Here is a 23,187-nt window from a genome sequence, read left to right on the forward strand (position 1 = left end):
GAAATATCAGAAAGGGAGACAGAACGTAAAGACTGCTAACTCTGGGAAACGAACTAGGGGTGGTAGAAGGGGAGGAGGGCGGGGGGTGGGAGTGAATGGGTGACGGGCACTGGGGGTTATTCTGTATGTTAGTAAATTGAACACCAATAAAAAATAAATTAAAAAAATAAAAAAACATTATTCCTCTGTTGATTTACTTTTACTCAGTTGTGCATATTTGTTTCAATGGATTACTGAGCTCTTCTTCTACTGATCTGTATGCCTATCCTTCTACCATTTTCATACAGGATTGATTACTGTGGCCATTAAAGTTTTGAATTTATGCACATTTATATGAACTATTCTAGTTCTGTTATCCCATATAGTTTTAGAATAATTTTGTTTATGTCTACAATAACAGAATTTTTGAGAGAAATTAGATTAAATTTTTTTTTGAGAAAATTGATATTTTAACTGAGGCTTCCAATCCATGAAGATAAAGTAACTCATTATTTACATCTTTGGACTGGTTCATCAGTGTTGTGATTTTTCCAGGACACAAGTCCTGTACAGGTTTTGTTAGATCTACACTAGTATATTTCATTTTCTTAAGCAACGGAAATTGGTATTTTCAATTTTGATATACTTGTGGTCATGGCTAATATATCAAATTACAATTTTTTGGCATATTTCTTGTGACCTGAATGAACTTGCTAACTAGTTGTGCATGTATGTTAGATTACTTGAGATATTCTAAACAGATAATTATTTCATCTGCAAATAAGGACAATTTTATTTTTTCTAATCTATATGCCTTGTATCTCCTTTATTGCTCTTTAATTAGACTAAAATTCTAGCACAATATTGAATAAGAGTGCTGACAGTGAATATCTTTAAGCATTATACATAGATTACCCTGATTTTTCAAATACTTTACCAATCATATTTATAGAATAAGCCCCACTTGGTCATGTTATATATAATTTTAATTTTATTTTTTTACTATCTTGATTTAATTCCTGTGGTTTTTTTGTAGTGGTTGAAAATTGGACATTTTAATATTATAGTAATGCTGAAAATCAAAATTTCCCCATTTCAAGTAATAGTCACTTGTTGCAAGGTCAGTAGAGAGAAAATAATTATAGTCCTTGAACCAGAAGTAAACAATTAAAAAACTTAACAAATAATGTCACTTACAGTAGCATCAATGTATTTAAATACCTATGAATAAAGCTAATAAATGACATGCAAAGATTCCAAGCTATAAAATAGTTTTGAGAAAATCTAAATATATATATATATTGTATAATAGATACAATATAAATTAATAGAACCATTTTCTAAGATTTGAGGCAATCCAAATTACAAGCAAGTACATTTTATATACATGGTTAGTGAAAACAAATCTCTCTCGCCTCCTGAATTTTCTCAAGGAGAAAAATAAGTAATCCTATCTTTTACATAAAGTAACTATGTAAGTCTCGGTTTCCACCAGGAAATAAGATTTCCTGAATTTGACCTTTTGATCTCAACTTTAATTAAAAAATGTTAATCGTGAGAAGCCTAGGTGGCTCAGTGGTTGAGCGTCTGCCTTTGGCTCAGGGCATGATCCTGGGGTCCTGGGATAGAGTCCTACATCAGGCTCCCCACAGGGAGCCTGCTTCTCCCTCTGCCCAGGTCTCTGCCTTTCTGGGAGTGTCTCATGAATAAATAAAAATCTTTTTTAAAAAAATATTAATCATTATACTTCAATAAATAGGATAAGGTGATTGCCACACAAATAGCAACAGACCAGAGTCCAACAACAAACCCATATGCATGTACAAACTTACCTGAATTACAAACAAGGTGACACAACAGTGCACTAGAGATAGGATGGCTTTTTCTAAAAATGGTGCTTAGTGAGTTATGTTTTTATGTGGGAAAACATGTGAACCTTGACCTCTGCATTTTTACATTTTCCATACTACCTTCTAAAAAGAGTTTTCATTCATATTTATGAAATAATATCAGTGTTCTAATTTGCTTGTCTGAGTAGCTTAAAAAAAAAGGGAAAACTATCACATTTTATTTATTAATATTTTTCTGCAACTATTACCAAAATGGAACTAACATATCATCACAGGAGTAATAAACAGGTAAATAAATCAACATTCAAAACTATAGCATTACTTTAACTTTCTCTTTTAAAAATGATGTTTATGCACGGAGCTTCAAAAGACTGCATGTAGAAGTAATCTCAGTACTCTGGTGGCATATGAATCAGACTTAACAATTTGTTGAACTTTCAAGGCCGTTAAGATGAACTTGATACTACTATTCATGTGGCTCAAAAACAAAGCTTTAGAAAGTACCAGTCATGTCCTCTGTATGAAATTGTTTTACTTCAGCTGTGCATATTCAGGATTAAAGAGGACTAAAAGAAAGGGGCAACTTGATTCCCTGTGCTTTCCTTACGTGAGTCATCATTCTGGGTTCCCTTTGTGTCATGTTCTACTGCCTTCATGAAGTGATTACACATAAAATAAAAACCTATTGGGGCGTCTGGGTGGCTCGGGCCTGGGCACATGCCCTCTCTCTCTTTCTCATTCTCCAATAAATAAAAATTAAAAAAAAAAAAAAAGGACACCTGGGTGGCTCAGGTCATGATCCCCAGGTCCCAGGATCGAGTCCCACATTGGACTCTCCGTGGGGAGCCTGCTTTTCCCTTTGCCTATGTCTCTGCTTCTTCTCTGTTTCTCATTACTAAATAAATAAAATCTTAAAAAATAACCAATTGCTTCAGAAAAAATCTACATGAAGAATAATCCATGTCACTTAATTGCTTTCTTTTTGGTGTGGGTTTATTTGTCCTTGGCCTTCTCATTTAAGCTGGTTCTGAATTCTGTGGAGAAAATATCTCCTCACCCAGCTGGATCTTCAACCATGATTTCTTCGATTTGGAGTATGTAGAAAGATTCTAATACATCTCTTAATTCTAATAATTTTTCCTGGGAACAGAAGATATGATTTAGTTCTCTCTATCTTAAAGTATATTGACTATCTCATTGATCTAACAAATTTGTTGAGGCTTGTTAAGTGTTAGTAACATCCTGTGGCTCTCAATACTGAAGCACATTCTAAATATCTTCCCTATGGTCATTAGCAGGGGGTTATTTCAATGGAGAAGAGGGGGGAAACACATTTTATAGACTTGCACTCATCTGGATGGAAAGACACTTATGAAACACTGATAGACTTTGAATGTAAACAGATAATGTATTTTAATGGAATTCTTTAACCTTTGATTATAAGACAGTTGATGACTGTTTTCCTTTTAATACTGTAAGAATACATGAATATATTTGCAACAAATTCAGGAAATATGTCTTATAAATAAAAGCTCTAGAGTTTTGGTGGACAAATTGAAATTTGAAGATAAAATTTTCTTTTGCATTATCAGTATCATAATTTTGTACCTCACTGACAGAGGTATTAGGAAATTTCATATTTACCCATGTCAGCTATGAAAAATCATATTCTAATATTAAAATAATATGAAAATAGCTTACAATTTTCATTTGGTCATGTTGTTCAGTAAACGGAACATCACTTAATTCAGACCTGTAGAGTTGATAACTTGGGTGAGTTATATTGAGGCAGCATTTCGAGGCTATGAATGGCGATCTGGGGAAGCAGAGTTAGCACGTGACCTGGATCTGATGTTGAAAGCACTTTACTTATTTTCCATTGTTTGGAAAGTTTTGCAGATGTAATCGTTATATGTGCAATGTAGACAATCCATTTCCTCTTGCATAATGCCACGCACCAAGGTTAATATATTGCTAAGGAAAGAGGAGGGCACTTGATCTGTGTATCAAAGTGATAACTTGATCAACTAGTAAGTTTCCCCCCCACACACACTATTTTTTTATGAATAAAAAAAAAAGTGTAAAGAAGTATTCATAGAAAAAATAAGTTAGTGTTGAGTCCCCAGAGATGATCACCTGATCTTGGATAGGTAACTAAACTGTTACAAAAAGCCTTGTTACAAGCAAAAAGCCTTGAGAATTTCCTTCACCTTACCTAGGAAAAATTCTGCTTATTACAAATCCATTATCTGTTTTTTTTTTAAAAACAAGATTTAAAAAAATATATCATGTGTCTTTTTATTCCTTGCCTTGATGGCAAAAACGTATACACATTTCTTCTTAAAATTAAGGCAGATGTAAGGTTAGCTATTCATGTTCGTCTTTATTACACTCTTTTATGAGTGCAGCATGCATTAGTGCTTGCAGAGCTAATGATCTCAAAGTCATTTTGAGGAATTTTAAAACCCAGAATGAAGCCTATTAGAGCTCAGTAGCTGTTCATTTTACACAACAATATAAGTACTGATGTTCCTAAGTGTGTAGACTATACAGCATAGAATAGAAGCATTTCATCAAACCAGAAGGAACAAATTCATAATTATACTACCTGACTATATTTTTTTCATTCTACCTGGATTCGGAGTGTCTGTTTTCCCTTTAAGGTGTATAATAAGAGTGGAACAGAATTATTAAAAAAAATACAAAGTAATATTCTAGTAGGACTTACTCTTTTTCCTTTAGTTTTTACAGCAATTACCTAAACTGTGGTTAGAAATACCTCCAAGAATAGTTTATTAAATGAAATGAATGATTGATTTTTATGTTAGGAGTTCTTTGATAACTAATGACATTTTCCTTTTTAGGCATTTCCCCCAGCAGAACAATTTTCATTTGGGACGTATTTGATAACCAATGAAGTATTAATGGTGCCACTTCATTTTTTTTCTAAAGTGCCAGTTTGCTTGTTACACACTGAATCAATAACTTGTTGACGTCAACATGGTTCACTTCTTAGTGCAAAGTGGAATTATTTTTATATTGTTTACAATGGAGAGACCACTGAAGGAGTTAGTTTGTTTTCCTTAGATGTCTGGTTAAAATCCTTATCTTGAATTGGCATATTGGGGAAATACATACCTTGATAATGCTAATCCTCAAAATAACAAAAAGCATCAATCTGCTTCTAATTTAAAGCATTCAAGTTTAACTTAGCACGTATTTTAAATTCTTTCAGGTCTTTGATACCATTCATCTGGGTTATGCTTTCTGGAATTTATTTAAAATCTTTTATTTGAAATATTAGGTTTAGAACCTGGAAAATGTAATACAAGGACCCATGTGGATTAGCACTAAAAATCATCAGTATAATTCTTTAAGTCCCTCTTCTAAAGAGTCAAAACATCAAGAACTTGATGAAATTGCTTCTTTAGATTTTCTGAGGTTTATATCCCTTCATTCAGTGTCACTGAAGGATGTTCAATTTCAGCTTTTGCAGAATAGTTTATGGTGCTACTGATGCTACATAAGCTCAACAATGAAATCGTTTCCCCGTGCTCAATGGGAGTATAATGTCCCTTCACATCTGAAGTGTACTTAGATTCATCAAAGTATCCAAGGTAATAGGCAATCAACTACATTTTGGTAAAATCAGGGGTTATTTTTAGCCCTGATGTTCTTAAAGATTAAAAGAACATCTCTGACAATGATAATACCTATGACACCAAATCTTGTATTTTACCAAAAAGTTTTGCTTAAGATCTACTTACAATAGGCTGTAAACCTATGAAATATAACAAATAAATGAGATTCAGAATAAATTAGAAGGCAAAATTGCCAAATGACTATTGAAGTTTTAACCCACTGGCTAATTATGAGGGAAGCAGAACCTATATTTTATAGTAGAGTTAATTTCTTGCTGTAAGTTTTCAGAACTATAGGAGATAAAGTATAGAACTTGTATATATGTGAACTTTTCATGGTACATAGTAACACTAATACATTTACAATTTTATATTTTTAATTTCTGTAATATTTAAATCAAAATCTTTGTATTTTATATGTATTTTTAAAGTAAAATGGTAATCAGCTCTATGCTCTGTAGTAATAATTTTCCAGTTTCAAATAGAGTAAATATCTCTATTTCTGTTCATCAGGAATTTGAGATCTAAATAGATGAATGTAAATATCTGCAACATTATTAATGTGAAATATTCGAATTGAGTCCAGAATATTTTACTCTAATGATCAATAGTCAGTTACCTTTGTTACCTGTATTTCTTAAGCTGAAGTTTCATGTGTCATAAAATGCATCATTATCTTAGGTATTGCCAAGGAAGAAAAGGAGCAAATCTTCTGATAAAACTAGGATATGATGATTTCTTGCCTTACCCATGGTTTTTCTTTACTGCTAAAGGTCTCTTTTCAGGTTTTTCACAGGCACCTTATGTGTAATACAAAGGAAAAATTCACTCTACTTTGTAGCTCCTCCAGTCTTCTGATCTGGAAATACTGGGGTGGTGCTCATTTCCATCTTCTTCATTAACACTTAAATTCATGTGTAGTAGGTTTTACTGAGTACTTCTAAAAAACCTATCCCTCAGGGATCCCTGGCTGGCTCAGCGGTTTAGCACCTGCCTTCGGCCCAGGGCATGATCCTGGCGTCCTGGGATGGAGCCTGCTTCTCCCTCTGCCTGTGTCTCTGCCTCTCTCTGTGTGTATCTCATGAATGAATGAACGAATGAATGAATAAATAAACAAACAAACAAAATCCAAAAACAAACACACACACACACACAAAAACTATCCCTTATGCTTAAATCCCTAATACAACTTAGTGTTAAAATCTTGTTTTCTTCACCTAGACTCCTATGAGGAAAACGAAATACTTTACTACTTGTTCATCAGAGCTCATTTTTGCTCTGCCAAACTTATTTTCAGCATTTTCCATCCCCCTTTTTTTTCTTGCCTACACATTCTCACTAATTTTTTTGAGATATTCCAGATCATGAAATAATTTCCACCTTGCCTCTTCTGGCCTTAAATTTACTCTTTTCATTTCATTATATTTTAGTGTTGTATATATTCTCTTTCCAAAATTATTAGAAATTTAATGTGTCTCAGGTATTTTGGCTGGCTCTTGGTTTTTGAGTCTAGTTTACTCCTGTGCTTTGTTTTTAGTCATTGGCTAAATAAAATATTTGAAGAATAATATCTTTATATGTATATACAGTAAAAATTGAAGAATACAGTAAAGTTACTTTGAGGAAATACAAATCCTCTTTGAATGGAAATAACTATTTGCTTCTGTGAGGCATCTGGTGGCTTCCCCATTTAAAGACCACATTAAGTCAATTTCAAGACTAAATTTTTTGTATTAGCTAGGGAATTAAAACTGGTCTATGATTTTTGCATTGGCTACCTTTACTCTGAAGTTGCTATAATTTGCTCTTGTATGTTTGAGGGAGAAATATCTTCGCTTTTATTTATCTCCTTGGATGTTAACTTGAACTTTTATATTCTCCTTGTCCTGAAAAGTCCATCAAAACAGGTTTCCAAGGTGTGGAGAAGAGAAATATCCTTAGGGCAAGAGCAATTCTCATGCTTGACTGCATATCTAAATTCTTAGGTCATTAAATATTGGGACTTGACAACATCTTGATGCTTTCATGATTGAAACAAACAAAAACCATCACATTTATCACTGTGTATTGAATTCAGCAGGAGGATTAATGCCGGTAAACTAGCCCACCAGAAACAGGAAACTGCTCAGTGTACTTGTTTTAATATTCATATTTTTTCTAGAAGTGACTTGTTTGAGGACAAATGCTTTGTCCTTTTCCTGCTTGCCTATCTCACTGAAACTACATTAATGCCTTGAATATAGTAATAGCTTATTAGTTATTTAAATGAATACTTCCTTCATAGAATCCTAATCAGTGTCCCTAGAGAGTAGATAAAATATTCCACCTAAATTATCTAAGGACACTGGTCATGATTATATGAAAGAAGTATTAATTTCCAAGTTTAGTCAATGAGCTCTGGAGATGGTACTTGGGAATAAAATGCCAGTTGGCCATTGGTTTTGCTATGATAAATACTACATGTTGTAATGGATCAGGTTATTCATCTGTAAAATGGTGTATTAGTCACAATCTGTAGTAAAATGACACCTCAAGGTGGTTACTATTAGTAAGATGGAAAATAGATACAACACTCACTGGGGACTTGGAATACGTCACAGATTATGCTAAGTGCTTTACCTGCATTATCAGATTTAATTATACACATCCCTTAAGGAGGGTGCAATTATTTTTCCCCATTTTAGACAACAGGAAATTGAGTCTTAATATAATTTACTTGCCCAGGGTGCCACAACTAGCAACTGGTGGAGCACTGGAACAATAACTCAGCTATGCCTCATTCCACAATCGGCACTTAGTAATGAATTCCAGATGCAGTACAATATCTTTTTTAAAAATCTATGCATGTATTGTTAGGATTTAATATTTCCATTATATTTTGTTACTAAATTGTGTTTCATGGATCTGCTATCTTCTGGAAAATAATTTACAACATTTTATATTAAGTTCTCTAGTCCAAACCACTTAATTTTTAAGGAAGTAATATTAACATGGTATTATATTAGTTTCAGTACAACATAATTCAACAATTCTGTGCATTACTGATTTCTTATCACAATAAATGTACTCTTAATCCCCTTTATCTATCTGACCTATCCCCCAACCCACTTCTCTGGCAACCATCAGTTTGTTTTTTATATTGAGGAATCTATTTGTCTTTTTTCTTTGTGTGTTCACTTCTTTTCTTTATTAAATTTTTGTATGAATGAAATCATATGGTATTTGTCTTTCTCTGGCTTATTTTACTTATCATTATACCCTCTAGGTCCATCCACGTTAGAAAAGGCAAGAATGCATTCTTTTTTTATGGTTAATATTCCATTGTATATATACCACTACTTGTTCATTCATTTATGGATTGGCACTTGGATTGCTTCCATGTCTTGGCTCTTGTAAATAATGTATCAGTAAACATAGGAGTACATGCATCTTTTTGAATTAGTGTTTTCATTTTCTTTGGTTAAATGCCCAGTAATGGAATTATGGTGGTAACTCTATTTTTAATTTTTTGAGAAACCCACATATGCTTTTCCAGAGTAGCTGCACCAATTTACATTCTCCCCAATAGTGCATGAGAGTTCCTTTCCCCCACCCACACATCATCTCCTCTGTCCTCCCCAACAAGTGTTATTTCTTGTCTTTCTCACTCTAGCCATTCTCAAAGCTGTGAGGTGATATCTCATTGTAGTTTATATTTGCATTTCTCTGATGTTTAGTGATGTTGAACATCTTTTCATATGTCTGTTGGCCATGAGTATGTCTTTAGAAAATTGCCTATTCAGGTTCTCTGCCCATTTTTAATTGGATTGTTTGGAAGTTTTTTTGTTTTTGTTTTGTTTTGTTTTTTTGGTGTTGAGATGTGTAACTTCTTTATCTATTTTGAATATTAACTCCTTACCAGATAAATCATTTGCAAATACCTTCTCCCATTTAGTAGGTTGCCTTGTCATTTTGTTGGTGGTTTCCTTCTCTGCAGAAGCTTTTTATTTTGGTGTAGTCTCAATAGTTTATTCTTGCTTTTGTTTCCCTGTTCAAGGAGACCTACCTAGAAAAATATTTCTATAGAAAATGTCAAAGAGATTACTGCCTGTGTTCACTTTTATGAGTTTTGTGGTTTCACACCCATCTTCAGGTCTTCAATCCATTTTGGGTTTATCGTTGTACGTAGTTTAAGAAAGTGGTTCAGTTTCACTCTTCTGCGTGTAGCTATCCACTGTTCTCAGTACCATTTGTGGAAGATATAGTCATTTCTCCATTACAATTTATTCCCTCCTTTGTCCCAGATTGACTATATAAACACAGGCTCATATTTGCATTCTCTATTCTAATCCATTGATCCATGTGTCACTTGTATCTCTCTTCATGAAGAAAATCAGGTAACATGAATATTACTAAATTTATTCTCTACTCTCCTTTCCTGAACACTTACATTTTCTAATATATATGCCTTCATTCTTTGGAATTAAGAATGTCTGATATTCTCTCTCATCCCTTTGCAATCATTGTCTTGGTGATCTCAGGTACACTAAGTGTGTTCCTTAGCAGTTTTCATATTCCTAAAATTATTAAGAAATTACACAGTTCAGATATATTTGTGTATAAATCCTATCAACTGTCAATTTATTTTCTAAGATTTCCACCTTCAATCAACTTTCTCCATTAGGCAATAACCACTAGATGATGAACATCATTAAAATAGAGAGGATTCATATGTGTCAATGACTAATAATTTCTAAAAGAGCATATCACTTCTATTCAATATAAGGAGGAAAAAAACTCAATTTTGTAAGAATTTCTTTGGTCCATAAGAAAAGTACGAATCTAGATCACTCTATAATAAAACAAATTTCTGTTTGTGAAGCTTTTTAAAACTAACTTTATCTTTCTGATAACTGATTCATTATATTTTTTTCCAAAATACCTTCTACCTAGAAAATAAACTAAAATGTAATAGACTATAGATGGGGTTCACAGAGATGATTATTTTCTTTCCCAAATCTACTGAAATTACATTATTAAACATATTTAAGGATACATTCAGAAAAGCAATGAGGGAGAAGTAAGCTATATTAGCATTAATAACAAATATTAAGAGAATTCCATCTCACATGACAGGAAAGAAAGATGTATAGTAGGAAGCATTACAGAACCCTGGAAATCCTCAGTTAAAAGCAAAAGTGAGGAAAAAGACTAAAACTAAGATGACATATTAAAATAGTATTAGCCAAACTGTAGCTCAGGTTTGCATACTTCTTCTCCGTCCCTCCTATCATATTTATGGCTGAGATCTTTACCACCAATTTAAAACTGGAGAACTAAGCCTGAAAAAAGACTCCACTAGGTTAGGTGCTTCCAAGGCTAGAATAGAATAGAGCATTCTTGTATTGGTATTGCTTATGGTAGTTAAGAGTGGAGTTGGCATAACTTCCTGATTGTTAAGCACACAAAAGGGATAACTGCCAGTGAATAGATCCATCCCTGAACAGAAGTAGACATTTCTGTATCTTTATATATTAGAAAAAAATTACATTATTAAGAATCTATCTTTGGAGTAAAAAGCAAACAATGATCTCAAGGCAAATGAGAAAAACTATCAACAGTAAAAAGAGGTGCATGAATGATGACAAAACAAGTTAACCATAGAGGAAACATATAATTCAGAACATAAGAGAACTTAAATGACATATTTAGTGTGCCATGATATTTAAGAAGATAAGTATCCATAAAAGTAGAAGAGGCTATTATAATGATAACTGGGAAATGTTTGCCTATGAAAAAACTTACTGAAAGGCAGTAAGAAAATAATAAAGTATCCGAAATATAAAGAAAATAAATAATATAGTGTAATGGGGCTAAGGACTATAAGGAAGATAAAATTTGATAAAAACCTTGTACATGCTGCATCAATCCATATAGGCCAAAGGGTATTTCATAATACTGAAAAAAAAAAAAAAAAAAGACTAGAGGAAATAAAGAAAAAAAAAAAACTAAAGAAATCTTACAATATCTCTCAGACAAAAAAAAAATCAATTAAATGTTACTGTTGTGGGAAAATAATTAACCCTATACCTTAGACATTTAGAAAAACTTTTGTGAGTTCTGGATATGAAAGTTAAATAAAAGCTTCTGAAGGTCCATGGAAAATAAGTTTGTTAATAATAATATAATTGCAATTAACAGCAGCAGTATTTTCAGTATCAATGGTACAAGGGTGCCTGGGTGGCTCAGTTGGTTAAGCTTCTGCCTTCAGCTCGGGTCATGATCCCAGGGTCCTGGAATCGAGTCCTGCATTCATCCCCTTCCTCAGTGGCAAGTCTGCTTCTCCCTCTCCCCACCCTGCTCATGCCCTCTCTTGCTATCTCTCTGTCTCAAATAAATGGAATCTTTTTAAAAATTGTAATGGAAGACAGTTGAGCAAAGCTTTTAAATTTCAAGGACAAATGCTTTTGAAACTAACAATATGTAATCAGTTATCAAACAAATATTAGAAATCAGAATAAAGCAGAATATCAAAGACTGAGGTATTTTTCCCCCACCAAAACATTAAGTCACATACTGGAGAATGTCAGAAAAAGGCATAGTATCCAAGACAAATGGCAATGTAGTAAAATATGTCCTAAAATGATAGCTTTGCAAGAAAAAAAGTTAAATATGAGCTAGAATATTTAACAGTGAGATAGATGGAATATGAATATTCTTATTGTCATCAAGGAGAAGGAAGGCAATTAAAAATACATTTTAAAAAGATCTTATGATAAGTGTATCTTCTAACTATGAAAACAAATTTGGTATGAACCCTTAATGTAAGGAAAGCAGGAAAGTGTTCAACTAGGGTGTCTGTATTTGAACATTTATAAGACAGTTATTTTATAATAAGTTACAAAGCTAATTTATAATGATAAAACACAATAATATATTTGTCAGATAAATATGCCAATTTTATCCTGTATTACAAATCTTGCCCAAGAGACAAAAAATTTACCAAGTACTTTTTTTTAAATTGTCATTAAAAATGTTAAAATTTAGAGTGCTAATCAACTGGAACACAAGGGCTTTGCGATTATTCGGTGCCTGTGACATATACATTATTAAACATTGTGTGTCTTACCTGTGGACACATACATAGTATTCGAGCTCTGATGGTAAGCACCAGAAGAAAAAATTAAAGGAATAGTCTAATATTGATACATGAAGAATCAGCTTCAGGAGGAGGACTTTAGGAGATAGCTTAGTAAATTACCCTGATGGTCTGATTGTCCTGTGTCTAAAAATCCTATCCTCTTGAATTTGCCATTTGCCATTTTGTACCCATAAGGCAATTATTCTGAGAAAAAAGCAGAAGGTTCCACATTGAGTTTGAGGAACAGATGCAGAGTCTTTTTAAAAGCCTACATTGATATCTTGGCATCCAAGGCATTCGATGATGTCTGTTCTTAGTCTTCTTTCTGGATTAAGAATGGCTAAGTTTGCTGGACTGTGGGGTATTTTATTTTAGTGCTGTTAATGATTGTACTGGCCAAATCCATTATAGATAACAAGCTACCACAGGCGTGTTGTATATTTTTTCATAGAGGAAAAAAACACAATAAACAGGTTCCTACGTTCATGATTCAATATGAACTAACATCATCAACAGAACTAGGAAAGATTAGACATTGGCTCATGCTTTTAATGACACAAATAACTCTTAGGGTAGGGTTAAATTTCTCATTGCTCTTTTTATTGCATTGAGCCCTTGAATCACTTAAGCTAATTTGTTTGACTAAAGTTTATTTATGTCTACTACATGACCAAATTGCAAGCCCCAAACTGTGTAACATCATATACATCAATTATGAATCTTGTAAAGGTCTACGCTACAAATAATTCACCTATATTGTGGCAAAATGTAGTATCAAAAACTGTACTTCCATTCTGAAATGGGCTCACATGAAATCTGTACTATTTGCATACAATTGACATTTTAACAATATTAAGTTCTCCAGTCCATGGCCATGGAATGTGTATACATTTATTTATGTCTTACCTTCTGTCAGCAATGTTACGTAGTTTTCATAGTATTAGTCTTTTATTCTTTGGTTAATCCTTAAGTGTTTTTATTATTTTTGATACTATTATAAACAAAATTATTTCCTTAGTTTTATTTTCAGATTTTCATAGTGTATACAAACAAGACAGATTTGATTGTTAAATTTGTATCTTGCATTTTGCGACTTCGCTGAATTCATTTAGTTCTAACTTGTTTGGTGGAAATCTGTAGGATTTTCTACATATACAATTAAGTCATCTGTAATCAGAGATAATTTAACTTCTTTCCAATTTGGACATCTTTTATTTGTGTATTGACCAATTTCTCTGGCTAGAATATCCTGTAATATTTTCCAAAGCAGTAGCAAAGGCAGGTGGTATTGTCTTATTCGAGATCTTAGGGGAAATGTTTTTCGTTTTCTACCACTATATATGATGTAACCAAAACAATGTGGTTCTGTCATAAAGGCAAATACACAGACCAATGGAATAGATCCTGGAAAAAAATGCTCACGTTTTTGGTCAAGTGACTTTTGACAAGGTACCAAAGTTGGTAAAGGACAAGGTACCAAAGTTGTCAATAAATGGTGCTGGAGAAACTGGATACCCCACATATGAAGGAAATGAAGTTAGACCCTTAACACCAAACATAAGTTAACTCAAAATGGAACAAAGATCTAAGTGTAAAGCTAATACTATAAGACTCTTAAGAGAAAATACAGAGGTAAATCTTTATGATGAACATTCAGAAGAATTCTAGTTACTTAATCTGGAAACATGTATAATTTAATTACATTTTCACATATTGGCATCAATCAAATTCATCAAGGTAAAGTCTTAATTTGCAGGAAGACAATGAAGAATAATATGACGAGAATAATAGAACAAAAAAACTGGTATGTATGTTTTTCCTAGTTGATTTTTGTCAAGTTTGGTCAAGTTACTTGCCCTAAAAGGGTTCCAAAAGATACTTCCCCATCGTTTTAGTTTATACTTTAAAAATGCAGCTAATGTTTTCTTGTAATACAACTCTGCGAAAACTATTTGACCTTAGAATACATTAGAATCCTGAAACTATTTTTTTAAAATATTTTAAAGATTTTAATTATTCATTTTGAGGCAGAGAGACGAGAGTGAGCCTGAGATGGGATGGAGAGGGAAAAGCAGACTCCCCACTGAGCCAGTAGCCTGACATTGAGGCTCACTCCCAGGACCCAGAGATCATGACCTGGACTGAAGGCAGATGCTTACCCATTGGAGCCACTCAGGTGCCCCTCCTGAAACTATTTCATACTGATTTTGTAAATAAGGAATTAAATCTATTTTTTCACTTGATCTTTTTCTCCCCACACCTTTATTTACTGATACACCAAAGACTTTGTCATTTTGTCTGGTCCACCACCCTCCTCTGCCCTTTATTTTCCACTCCACTGTCCTTAGGCAGACTTTCCTGTTCCACCGTAGTGAACACGTCTCATATACACTTTTCCTCACAATGCATAATCCGGACAGTGTCATGTCAGGGATGGAAAAATGCTTTAACCATATTAACACTTGATTCCCTACTGACATTTAATGAAACTCACTTTGACAGTTTTCTTTGTATTTTTAAGCTCTTACTTTGATAAATTCATTAAACTGTTTTTATAATTGAATAGAAAAGAGCTCAGATACAAAACGGGAATGAATTTAGAGATCTTTCTTTAAAGAATCGATGCAATGTGCATTTTTCAAAATTGTTTACTTAATGCATCCTATAGTGAATATTAAATAAAGTTCCATCTCAGACAAATTGTAAATTCACAATTGATGAAACACGGGCTTAGAAATATTTTTGAAGATTTACAAAACCAACTTGTTCATTTTATAGAAGGAGAAACAAACTTCCAGGCATATTAAGAGTCTGGAATGAGATCTGTCCCCAGCTCCCGTCACTGCCCCCTTCCACCAATTTGCCAAGTGAGGCGTTTGACAATGTAAATTCTAAAGATAGTTTATCTCCGTATAAAATGTCTCTCATTGACCTGTGTATTCATTTTGAACACATTTTCTGAAAAATGCACATACATTCCAGCGAACTACAAAAGTATACAGCACGTCCATATGATGTTGCTAGTCATTTGTTTCTTTATATATCTGTCCAAGGACTAATGTGTGCTAAATTCCTGCTTTAGTAAGATATCTGACAGTAACTTGGTGAAGTTTCAGAGTTGTTTTATACATATATAAATATAAAAATATATAAAAATATACTTAAATACAGATAAATAAATAAAATAAAAAATGAATATATATATAATATTTAAATCACAGTATATATATATGGCTTTTCTCTCTCTCAGAATGAGAGTGAGTGTAAGAGAAGAGGTTGGGGGGGGTGGAGAGAAACTAAGCTTCCTGCTGGTGCTGAAATACTTGTTTCTGTTTTTTGTTTGACGTGTGGATTGTCTCAACGTGCTACCTGCCTAATCAATAGACCTTTTTCTAGATCACAAAAGACTTGGGGCTTACCCCAACATTACACAATATTGAACTGGTTTCATTTTAGACCTTGTTTTGTGGCCAGTTTGTATTGTGACTATGAGCAGGTAATATTGATAGGTGTGCATTTCTTTAAGTGTAAATCAAGATTTTTCCTATTTTCTCTGCAAATTCATTCAACTTATACTTTTTTTTAAAGTATGGTGTGGGAATGGGTTCTGTAGCAGCTGTCAACTTAAAGCATCACAAGTTATCATAAGTTAGTGATGTCTGCTTGGCTGTTTTTGAAGAGAGAGAGATGACAGACATATGTTTTATGATTCCAACTAGATATTTACTTCAATTCTTATTTATTTGTAAATATAAAATGTTCATTTGAAAGCATAAATAATGCAACTTAAAACTAGTTAGGTTTTGGCATTTCAGAAGCCTATTTTACTAATGGATTTAGTTCATTTTTTGTTCACTCCTTCAGTAAACATTATGTTTCAATTTCTGGGACTTGCTACTTCCATTCCAGCTGTTACAATTTTTATAAATTTATCATGGTCCTCCCAATGTAAAGTATGTAAAACACTCAAAATACTACTCAGATTTTTAAATTGTAAATTCCATGACACTTTATTCAAACATGAAGCAGAATTTCATTCTGCCAACTTAACTGCCATAGATAGCAAGAAATGAAACCTCATAAAACAGAAGAGTAAGCAATAGAAAATTCATATGTAATTTTGTGCCCAAATATTTAAGTGTAATTTTAAAGATGTTGTGCCTCTAACAGGTTGTTTATCCTTTATTACTGACTCTGAGATTGATAACATTCCTTTCAACTATTTGTCACCTTTCAAGTTTTTTTTTTTACTTCAATTTAAAATATGTAAAATTACCTTGTTTTGAAAACCATTTTGTGCTCTTGAAAGGTTTTGAAGGCTTAGTGGTTTCCTACTCCTAATTGCTTAAAATGTAAGGAAATAAAAGAAATGTCTATTTCCCTTTGAGATGATTGCCTTTTTATTTAGAGATCTTTGCAGAATCCATGGCATTTTCTATCTATTTATATAATTGAATGTATTGTCGTCTAACATTCAATTGACCACTTAGACAATGCCAAACTAGCAAACTATAATCCAAGAATAAAACTACTCAGTTTGCTTCAGAACAATACATAAGCATATGCACATTTGTGCACATAACATAAATAAATACATCCCTCATAAAATATACATAATGCATTTGTGTATAGTATCAAAGTCAAAATTATGAGTGCATTTTTCGTAGATTCTTCTCACAATACAATGGTCTTTGCATTATTCTTTCATACAGACAACACAATCAGGACTCCTGGCGTGGACTCTGAACCCTAGAAACCTTTGCAAAAATTTCTCTATTACTTTGAAGGAGTGGACAGCTATTGGATTACAATTAAATTTAGGTAGAAAATGAAAGATGATATTTCAAGTTCTCAATATCAAACTGTAGAACCTAAATATGATAATCAAACCCTGAATTAGATTATGTGTTAGATTGGTAGATATATTAGAAAGCAGAAAATCAGGTTGACATTTTATCAGTAGCTGCTCTTCTCATCAGAACTATTTTACTCTACATTGCTCACATTCATCTTGCTCTCCCACCAAGGGAGATCATACTATAGAAAACTAATATTTATGTTACAATTGGCAACATATTTATGGTAAAGAAAAATGCATCCTGAAGGTGAGTAAAATTTGCCTGGCAAAAGAAAATTCCAAATAATACCTTAAGTTACCAGAGCAATATCACGTGAATGTATATTATTTGAAACACATTGATACCAATGTTTTCCTTTATAAAAATTTCTTAATTTTGACACTTTAATATTCTTCTCATTACTGTATAAATCTCTTCAGTCTTCATTTGATCTGGATAATGAATATTTCTTCAATATACCAAAATTCTTGTGACAATGTGTGAATTGTACATTCTATCAAGAGAAAGGTATAGATAAATAAAAATCCACATTCTTTGCATGTAACTCAAAATGGGCTTATCACTAATTTGAATTCAGGAAGCAGTATATATCAGTATATAAATCCACAATTATTTTTTTTGATGTTTATATTAGATTTACAATATTCTTACTTCTCTGCACCCTTATCATTTGTTTCTTGTTCTTGATTTATTCATAAGTATTTTATCCTTTCAGATCATAGTGAAATGGACACATATTCAGTAACCCCCTTGGATGTTTTGTTGAACTGAAATGACTTACCAGAGTGCTATACTCTTGCAAAGACATTACTGCTCAATACCTTAATCTATTTAGATATTTTAAAAATGATGTAGCCATCAAGGCTGACATTATCAAGGCTGATGTTTGGATTAGTCTCTTCTATCAAAGGTTTTCACCTTTTTTATGGTTGTTAGTAACAGATGCCTAAAACTATACTGCTGATTTCTTGATTTATGAGCCCTATTTAGTCTCCAGTTGTTTGGTGAAATCAATTATTTTGTTTTTTCCCTTTCCTTATCCATTCCCTCTTCCCTCCCTCCTTCCACCTTCCTCTGCACTTCTTTTTCTTTCCTTTGCACTAATTCTCTTCCTCTGACTTTTCTCACCAAATCTTCAGCAAACAGGGATGGATGTCACTAATCCATGCTATTGACAATCTGTTTTCCAGCCTTTTTTTCTTAGGGCTGCATGATCATTACATTTTGTGACCTATCTTCAGGGTTATCACAGCTAACACTTCACTGAAATTTGTCATTCCATAACCTAGATCCCCCTTTTTCAAGGCTCCAGTATCTGTTTCTCCAGAGCTTGCCAACTATCCCTAAGCCAATGTCATTTATTTAAATTTTGGGTTATGGAAACTTCTCCAGTTGGAGCAGTTTTTGTCAGGAAAGACTGAACTCTGCTGCAGTAGCAAGTAATTCCACTTCTCAGTGGCATAGCCCGATAATATTTTATTTCTCATTCTTGCTACTCATCCAGCAGGATACAGTACAGGACCTCTGCTCATTGCAGTGCTTGTAGACTGAGGCTGAAGGAAACTCTTTAACACATGTGTCCACAGCCACTGGAGTAGAGTACAGTGTAATCAGTTTCACGCAGGCTCTAAACCTTATGCCTAAGAATGACACTGCCCACTTACAATATTGAATTGACCAAAATAAATAAGAGCCTACTTTTAAAAATGCCGGAAAGTATGATCCTCTTTGAATGGTTCTAATCATCCTATTCATTTTCATACACCCAAAATTTGTAACCGCTCTTTTTCTAATACAAAAATAATATTGTTTAGGGATCCCTGGGTGGCGCAGAGGTTTGGCTCTTGCCTTTGGCCCAGGGCACGATCCTGGAGACACGGGATCGAATCCCACGTCGGGCTCCCGGTGCATGAAGCCTGCTTCTCCCTCTGCCTGTGTCTCTGCCTCTCTCTCTCTGTGTGTGACTATCATAAAAAAAAAAAAATAATAATAATAATAATAATAATAATAATATTGTTTAGAAAAACATATCAAGTAATCTAACCCCAACATTTCATTGTCCTCACCAAAACAACTTTTAAAAGACCTATATATAGTTGGCATATAGCCATAAATATATATGGATCAAACTTACAAAGTTTACTAGTATTAATGGATGGGACAAAAGTATTTTTAGCCATTTGTATTGTTTCCATAAGTTAATAACCACATTCCTGGCCCTGTAATTTGCAAGTCATAAAGAATTGCGTACGTTTTATATTTACCTAAATTTAATTCTGAAAGATGATCTAATAAAATCAGTATTTAAAAATAAATGAAATGTTACATTTATAATCCACATTTGGAGCTAGCCATCAGTCTTAATTTTCTTTTCTAATCTTTGGAATCTATAATTAGTAACTATAAATTAGAAAGCATAGGGAACTATATTTAGAAGAATACTTCTCTCATTATGGAGTATTAAACTAAAGTCTGGTACCTCTTTAGACAGATATCTCCAAATAGAGTAAATGACAAGTGCTAAAAACATTGAGAATATTGTTGTTCAATATTACTAAAAAAGAGTACACTTACTGTTGCCCACACTTTGCAAATACCAGCTGCCTGCAATTCTGTGCTTCAAATTCCTGGAAATGGCATGTTCTGAATATGGTAGTTTATTATTTTTATTATTAAAATATTAATAAGCAGTATAATACATATAGGTAGCATATATGCATATACATATATAAAAATGCATTGAATGTATGTGAAAGAAAATTTTGGATTTTAGAATCTCAGTAGAATTTTAATTTTGAAGATACAAATTGAAATTTAAATCTCAAATTATGAAAAAATGCTGGGCTTTATCGTTTAGTCCATAATAACTGATGGATTCTCTGTTTTTAAGATTTTATTTATTTATTCATGAGAGACAGAGAGGCAGAGACCGGTAGAGGGAGAAGCAGACTCCCTGCAGGGAACCTGATTCAGAACTAGATCCCAGAACCCCAGGATCACGACCTGAGCCAAAGGCAGCACTCAACCACTGAGCCACCCAGGCATCCTGATAACTGATGGATTCTTAGAGAACTTAATTTTCTGAACTCTGGGAATTATGCCGAAAATCAAACTGTTACCTTTCCATGGTGGTGAAAAAATACTTAGAGCATCTGTATAAAATCAACTTGTGACATTTGTTCTTAAGGCAAGGTTATAGATCCTACAAATGCCCAGGCAGAAACTAGCTTGGTATGAAATAGTAAAGCATCTTACCAGAGGCAACTAAAAATTATGTTAAGAATATGAATTATACAGGAGTAAGTCCTTCTAAAGTCAAGATGCTATAATTCAAACAAACAAACAAAAAAACTTAGTAGCTTTTCTTCCCTATAATTCTATGATACTTGGTTTGCTTTCAGTTTTAATAGTAGAGTAACTGGACTGTGCTTTGAAATCAGCCTAATCTATTAAATATACATTGATCATGAAACATAGAAGGCATAATATTAATGCTCTTGTGTTTAGTTCTAAAACTAGACCTTCAGTGTTACTCTGGGACTTACAGTCATGGAAGAGCAGGAAGTCCATGCACATTTGTTAACCAAATTTCTTCCACAGAAATGCATTACACTGGAGTAATTGCCTTTCATGGAACTGTTCACTGGGATTTCATCACCTGTAGAGAATCTGGAAGATCACATAAGGAAATAAATACCAACTTTGTTTTCTGGTCTTCACAGTAGTAAGAGCAAAAGAGCAAGGACAGCCACTGGCTTGAAACCTCTCCTAAATGTTTCTTCATAATCATAATATACAATAAAAAATTAACAAAAGGGAATAATTTAAATTTTGTGTTGATAGCTGTATAAAATTTCTAAATTTTCTTATCTGTTAAGATCAATTGTGTCCTTCAAGAAATTCTAATGGGAAAGTAGTATTAATAGCTTTTTGTTGTTGACACTATGTGGAATATTTAGTTGTAGAAAAATTATAACTTTTTAAAGAGCTTGACGGAATTTATAATTGTAGGTATATCTCTTTCATTAACTCATCTGCTGAAAAGCGTCATTAATTCATTTTGGGATAATCAATAGCATTGACTGTAGCTCTCAAACTTTTTTAAAATAAGTATTTGATATCTGCATGTATTTCCTTATTACTGAACGAGTCAGATAATGATGTACAAGAACTATACACATTTAATCATCTGTTTTTATACGATAATTGTTAAAGGTAGTATTTTAGGTGATAGAGAATAAATAGCACAAAAAATGGTATTTTGTGGTTTCTTCAAGTCTAGGAAAATACAAATCAGAGTTTCTTGACAGATAACATTTACTTTTTAGTTCCTGTCATTTTAACTCAGGGGCCCCTTTTCTACTACCAGGGACATTGAATTTGATTTTACATAAAAGATGTAGCAATAAATAGATATAAATGAGCTAACAGTGTCATTGATAATAGGTGTTTTATGATCATCTTTTACTATTAAGCTGCCATTAATGCTCCAAGTAACATGTGCAAGTGTTATCAGAATCAGCTTGATGAAGACCACAGTGTAATTAAGCAATACAGTTTAAAAATTATGTTAAAAAGTAGAAATATGCATAATAAAACTGGTAAAATGATGAAAATGACTTGAACTGTGTTATGGCATTGGAATTATGAGTATCTAAGTAGGAGACATCATTAGAAGATTCTATTGGGGAACTTTTCTGGTATTCATAAGGATGGATTGTGTAGCTTATGAATTTTTATGCATGCTAAATTAGCAAGAGAAGAGAATTTATCAAGGCTATCTTATAATTCATATTTGGGAAATGAACATGGCATTAATAGAATATCAAATCTGACACTACTTCATTGCCATTAAATCTGTGACGAAAGGAAGGTTCTGAACCAGTTTATCAGGATACCCTTATTTAATATTAATTCAATATATATAACCATTAGGTATGAAACAAGGCTCAGTAGTTTACATATCCATCCAAGGCCTACCTTTAGCTTATCTTGTGATAAAGGTTTATGATGGCAAGTTACCCAATTGGTAGGGGATGAATTAAATAGGTAAAATGCCTTCTGCGTAAAATAAATAAATATATAAAAAGAAAATCGTACAATTGGATGTTGAAGTTCAACTGAAGTCCGTATGATGCCTGGGTTCAATTCCCAGCTCTGTTACCTACCAGCTGTGTGACTTTGGGAAAGCTAGCTAAGCTCCCTATGCCAGAGTTTCCCTGTTTGTAAATGAACCTAGCTCAGAAGATGGCTAAGTAGATCGAGTTCATAGTTGTAAAGCCTTAAATAGTTGTTGACACGTTGTGAGTGCTCCATAACTGCTCAATCAAAATTACCAGTCGTAGACATAAAGGAATGAACATCATCTGTAATAGAGCATGATCAAACTTTTGAATAGAAGAAAGTATAAAATATGTTTAACACAGCATATAAAGTAGACTAGAAGTTGTAGAGTTCCTGGGTATTGTCCCTTGACCTGCCAGTGAGGAACTGAAGCACTTTTTAATGAGTTGATACATCTTATGATGAGTGAAAATGCTCTCTTGCCTTTCTTTTGCATAAACGTGGTCAAAAAGGTTTGTAGGTTTTGCTTGCTAATTTGCTTAGGGCACCTTCTTTGGAAAAATTAAGAACCAACTGACATCCATCACCGGAGGGAACTAAGACTTTGAGACCACCTGCTACTTACTTTGACACATCAATGCCAACCTTTTGGAAAATGTATAAGCCACAGGGGG

The sequence above is a fragment of the Canis lupus genome, chromosome 3 (assembly GCF_011100685.1).
Source record: "Canis lupus familiaris isolate Mischka breed German Shepherd chromosome 3, alternate assembly UU_Cfam_GSD_1.0, whole genome shotgun sequence".
NCBI lineage: Eukaryota > Metazoa > Chordata > Mammalia > Carnivora > Canidae > Canis > Canis lupus.